Here is a 6096-nt window from a genome sequence, read left to right as displayed (position 1 = left end):
CCTAGACTAGTAGAGGCTTGGCGTATTTTTAAGTTCTTACTTACAGAGGCCTACCTTTCAATATTCTACCCTAAAGGCCTAAATCTGTGTAGCAGCTAGCGGTGAACAAGGTTCCTATAGCCTACGGTTATCAGTCCATGTCGTTCTCAGCAGGCCAGAACTATACTAACTGTTTTAATTCAAGTATAGGTAGCCAAAAGGCATGGTTCTTGTTCTAGTCGAGACATCTGCATCTTCAATTTTGAAAGTTTACCAAGATTGATTAATATGCATGAAGTTAGCCAGTCACGTGATTTACAAAATCAGTCATGCATACGATATCCCACATCAAATTTTATGTGGGAAATCGTACGCATGAATCGTTTGCCCAGGCCCTAATTCGAAAAAAAAAAGAAATCGAGTATGGGACGCCAATTAAATTAGGTATGGCGCGCACTAAGTTCAATAAAGAGTGAGTAACCTAAAATTAGGGCCTGGAACCCAGGCTACATTGTTTAGAGCTGGAAGATCTGGATCTAGAAAATAATAGTTGATTTTAAATATTCTATTTTTAATAATACATAATTCAAAGAATTAACAAAATCTACATATTCTTGCTTTTTCAATTTGAGGACAAGTGATGTAACAACAAAATACATATATTGAATTGGTTATAACAACTTTCAATAACAATAACAATATCTATGATAATGAATAATAAATATAATTGAAATGATAATGTCCATGAAGGCGGTAATGACGATCACAATGGTGGTGACATACAGTAATAATAATCCTAATTATATTAACAATATTAATTATCTTCTTATTGTGTCCACTGCGTGGTGGTGGTTGAATTGGCACTAACTAGGCGGCGACGAGGACGCTTTTACCTTGACCCCATAATTATATTTTATCATAATTCAATATTGATTTATTAGTATAGCTTATATAATTTTATAGTTGATTGTTGTTGATCTGAGTTGAAGAAATGTTTTGGCGAGGTAGTATAAAGAATTAAATATATGTATATGAATAATGATCTATATAAATAAATATGTCGTTCTTATACAGCGCTTTATGCCTTTACAAGGTCTCTAAGCGCTTCACATTACTACCCCGGTCATTGGATCAAACACATATGGAACACATTGAAACACCAAATTAAATTATATTATCAATCCATAAATTGCAGCTAGTAATCAGCGCAGGTTGTGTTGGAACCTACCAGGTATCCACTTGTACTCCTGGGTGGAGAGAGGCAACCGTAGATAAAGTGCCTTGCCCAAGGGCACAAGCGATTTGCACAGCCAGAGTTTCGAACCCCGACCTCAAGGTTGGAGTCCAAGCCACAACCGGTGCGCCAACCACTCCTACGAAATAAATAAATAATTGTCTTAAAATATTAAGGCCGGTGTTACCAAGGAAATAAAGGAGGTATACCTTCTAGGTGTTATAATACTTACATATCTCAACTGCCAGTGGACTAGGTTTTCCAACCACTAACACACCATCAACCTCAGTAACAACCTTTACTGTAAAACTATATTCTGTGTTATAGTTCATTTGTGCCCGCGATATATTCATTTCCGTGTCCATTGTGGTATTTAAAACAACTGAATCACTGATGTGACTATCTGGCCAGAATTCCAGCTGGTAACTGTTGACGGTTCCACGGCCGTAATCATTGTCCAGACTCCAGATTGACCAACTAATCTCGACATTACAGGTATTTAGAAACATTCTCACATGTGGAGCATCACTCAGGACGGGAAGAACTGGATATAAATATGTTAAACATTATAAATACTAAAATATTGTACTTATGTTAAAAATAAATGTGATATGTCCATAGAGGTGTAAAACAAAATCACCATTTTCGTGACAAATGATATGCTTCTTGGCCAATGGCGGCGCCAGCGGTGGGGGGGGGGGGGCAGGGACCGAAAACAAAAATAGGCCTAGTTTTTCCATCTCAGCCATTTCCGGCCACCTAGAAGTCCCAATTTTTTAAAGTCAATAAACATAATAAAGGTGCCGTTAACAAAGACGAATTAGCCCATGAGCCATGTCACATTGTCTACCAACTACTTGAAGGAGCTATTTAGCATCCTTACATTTACTATATCAATGGTATAATTTCTGTCTAACCTTGCTGGCATCCTAATCCGGCCCATCCGTCTTCACAAACATTACCATATCATGGCAATTTCCATTATGTCGATCACATTTCGACGAGCTTCGGCAATGACATATTTTGGTGCATTGTGGGCCATAAAATCCATCAGGGCACTCAACATTCTGATCCCTCTCTGATAAGGTAAACCGAAATTCAACATACAATTAATTAAATAATTCATTCATTCATTTATTCATTCATTAGTAACGATAACGAGAATGATAACAAAAACAGCAACAACAACATCAACAGCAAGAAGTTATTCATAACTATAAAAATAATGACAATAATATCATGAAAAACAAAAGAGCAAACTTATTAAATTGATTTTTTTACAAACCTAGACAATGCGTTCCAGTGTAACCAGAAAGACAAGTGGCGCCTTCGTTACAACCCTCCGATGGCCTACATTCAGTACAGTTACAGTGACAATCAAGAAGGCATCCGGGTCCATACTTGCCAGTGTTTATTGCGTCGCATTCTAAGTCACATCAATGAGAATATATTTCCAAATTAAATTTTGAAATCACAAACATAATCTTCATGTATTTAAATATGATCTATTTAGATGCTTGTGTGATTTGTTCTATATAATAAAACGCCAATAGCAGGCTTTTCTTTATATATATTTTTTTCTTTTTGATGTTTTAGGATAATGAAGGGATAAGTGGATGGACAGAGGGTAACTAGGTAGATAGATGTATATGTAATTGGATAGATAGATAAAGCGGTGAATGGGATAGATGGTTGGATGGATTGATTGATGGATGGATGGATGGATTGATAAGTAAATGGATGAGTGGATTGATAGATAGGTGGGCGGATAGGTAGGATGATGGATAAATGTATAGCTGGATCGATGAATAGGTGGATAGTTGGAAGGCTGGAAAAATAGATAGCTAAATGGATGAAGGATGAATCGATGAATGAATGAGTGAATGGATGGATGCTTGTTTGTTTGATTTATTTATTTATTGAATATATAAACGTTTTTTTGCGTTTAAGCTGTTGTAATACTGTAATAAATAATATACTAATAATAAATGATGACGTAATTGATGACAATTCAAATAAATGCTGTAAAAGTTACTTCTGCTGCAATCAAGACCCTCGTATCCAGACATACACGAGCAACCGACAGGGTCAGGTGGACAAAAAAGTTAAATTTACACTTTTTAGAACCTCCACATACAATATTGCAATCACGTCCAAAATTATTATGACCACACGCTATGAAAAAAAAAAAAAAAAAAACAGCGTTAGAGTTTAAGATGTTTTCATTCAATGGCATAAACTGTCATATTAGGCTCACATTTTTATAGTATATTCAGTAACGTAAAGCCTTAAGATTATCACTGTGTACTTGAAATTCGATTAAGAATAACACGTAAAAATAGTTCGTTTATTGATAACATGCCATATGTTTTCTTAAACGCGAAACGGAAATAAAATATTGGTAGATTGATTACTAATCCCATTATAGCATACAGGGCAGTCAATTTTACAATCTGGAGGTAGACACTTCCCACGAGGACAATCTAATGCAATTGTTTGGAAAATAAACTAGTTACATGTATGTCTTTATTTGAACAAACACAAGGTATATTTACAAACAAATTCAATGCAAAATACACTGAATAGTAACATATACCACACCATCGCCACCCAGGGGTGGCGCCAAGTCACTGTGTAACAGTAATTGGTAATTTACATAAACGGTATGAGCCAAGTAGATGTGAAAAATCTCTATGAGGACGGTTAAAGTAATTTTCCACTCCACACATGACACCACCCCCCCCCCCCCCACAAAAAAAAAAAACGAAAAAAAAAACAAACAAACAAACACACGCACAAGAGCGGTGTACATCGATAGATATGGCAAGCCAGTTTTTGACACCCCAGTTATTGTGAAACTGTAGAAAAAGATGCTTAAACTGAAATTTACCTCTAACAATTACTTGTAATATAGCGTGTTGCCTTTGTTTCGTTGTCCTTTTGGATAACACTCGTAAATACCAGCGTCTTTTTTTCCGAACGTTTTCAAATTTCGCGGTGGTTAACCCTTCCCACTCTATGATATCGGATCCTCCATCTTTCTTCCATTGTAAGCTACTGACATTTGCTATCATGAGCCATCATTACCAGTTTAACTGTGTCGCCAATACTGGTTGTAATAGTTCGTTGCTCTGGTACAATGGTGCCTAGAAAAGAAACGAAAAAGCGAACATGGGATTATTTTTTCATTTGAGATCCCTTTAGTTTAGTGTAAAGTTAGCAGGAAAACTTTGCTTGGCAGTGACAGTACATATTATTTGATTGATATAGGAGATTTGTTGTTTTTATAAGGTTAAAAATTAAGACGGATTGCCTATGTCATAAATGTATGCATAGAGGATCGAGATTAACATTTACATTTAAAATACTGATTTCGTGTCTTTCTTTACAAATCAAAGTTTATTATTACATCCTTTAGTTCTTAACTAGCAATATTATGACCAATTAAAAAATATAAATTATGCAATTGTAGATATAATATACACACGGCGCACACCAACCTTCTTCCCCGTCACACACACACACACACACACCACCTCACCCCATCACACCTACCCACCCACCCATAGACACAGACACATACGCACCCCCCCCCCCCACACACACCTAACTAGTTTTACTTATTTGGCACCCGATTCTGCAATCAGTTAGTACATAATTAATTTTTAACTGGGGAGAAGTAATGCAATTGACTATCTGTTAACTTTCATCATTGGTCAATAACGATCTCCGTTAGCAACTAGTCACTTCCTTCTCCCCAGTACTAATTAAAGGACTCGAATGATGGTGTCCCTATTGCCCGAATAATGGGTTTCTAGTGCTTGAAACAAATCTTATTATCAAATAAATAAAATATTTGTATAAAATTAAAATATATTGTTAACTAGTTTATAAATATATACTGCTTTTCAATGTATTTTTAAATCATCAACAAACGGAAAATTGACTTTTGCTGGGCACAGCGATACATAGTATACGTACAGTATAGCATCATGTAGTATGAATGGTCGTGTTAAAATATAAAACTACAGTATACAGGTAGGCCTAGAATGCTAACTTCTCCAAAAACCTTCAACAACACAGTCAACAAGAAGGGTGTTTTGTCAAGCTCTATTCAGCCTACCTAGTTTAGGCCTCTACAGGTCAGTGGCCTAGGCGTACTAGGACAGAGTATTTACGAAACAGGACGGTAGAGGGACGACGACGGACTACCGATGTTCACTGATGCGTGAAATCCAGCCTGTCGTGCTCATTCTATTCTCGTGTACTGATCGAGGAATCGTCCCGACGATGATCGAGCGACCAGCAGCCTCGACAATATAAGTTAGTGAGAAGTCGTGAGTTTTTGTGATCGTTTACGTACGCAGTAATAGAGAGAGGGTTTAGTCGTCGTTAGTTCAATCACGGAGGAATAATTCAATTGAATTAATATCAGTTTGTTGATAGTTAGGCCTACACCTATGGCTAATTGGGTGAATATCTCATCATCATTCAGCCAGAGTACATGAAGCATATTGGCATGGTAAAAAATATCAGCATTAGTGGTTTTTTAAGAAACATTAATGTCTGATTTTTTTTTGTACCATACAAACTAGTCGACAGGAAGTTTTTACGCATCTGGTTTATATTGCAGCACTGTATTACAATGTGCATGCCAAATTTATAATAAATAAATAATATTTTTAGAAGTTTTAGAAGTGTTACTTGCAAAATATCTTTAATACTAATCAATGTTATTATAAGTTTTTTGTTTTAAAACCGTGTAGGCCTAATCCCATTCAATAGTAATACTTTTGGAGCAAATATGTGACCCAGATTTATAAAACAACTTGTGGGGATTAATATTGAAATATATAATGCACGAAATTTATAATACAGTATGA

At 35.9% G+C, this 6096-nt stretch overlaps 1 long non-coding RNA gene across 1 annotated transcript; it reads right to left on the bottom strand.

The window, feature by feature from the left end:
- Nucleotides 1-1345: 1345 nt before the first annotated feature.
- Nucleotides 1346-2628, bottom strand: LOC117106229. Its single transcript, XR_004445025.1, has 3 exons — nt 2499-2628; nt 2131-2291; nt 1346-1757 (listed from the first exon to the last, which is right to left on the bottom strand). It is a non-coding gene; the product is annotated as an uncharacterized LOC117106229 (long non-coding RNA).
- Nucleotides 2629-6096: the final 3468 nt, after the last annotated feature.

The sequence above is a fragment of the Anneissia japonica genome, unplaced genomic scaffold (assembly GCF_011630105.1).
Source record: "Anneissia japonica isolate Jap-2015-1 unplaced genomic scaffold, ASM1163010v1 scaffold142_len1259957_cov175, whole genome shotgun sequence".
Taxonomy (NCBI): Eukaryota; Metazoa; Echinodermata; class Crinoidea; order Comatulida; family Comatulidae; genus Anneissia; species Anneissia japonica.
This window is presented reverse-complemented; position numbering and strand designations above follow the sequence as displayed.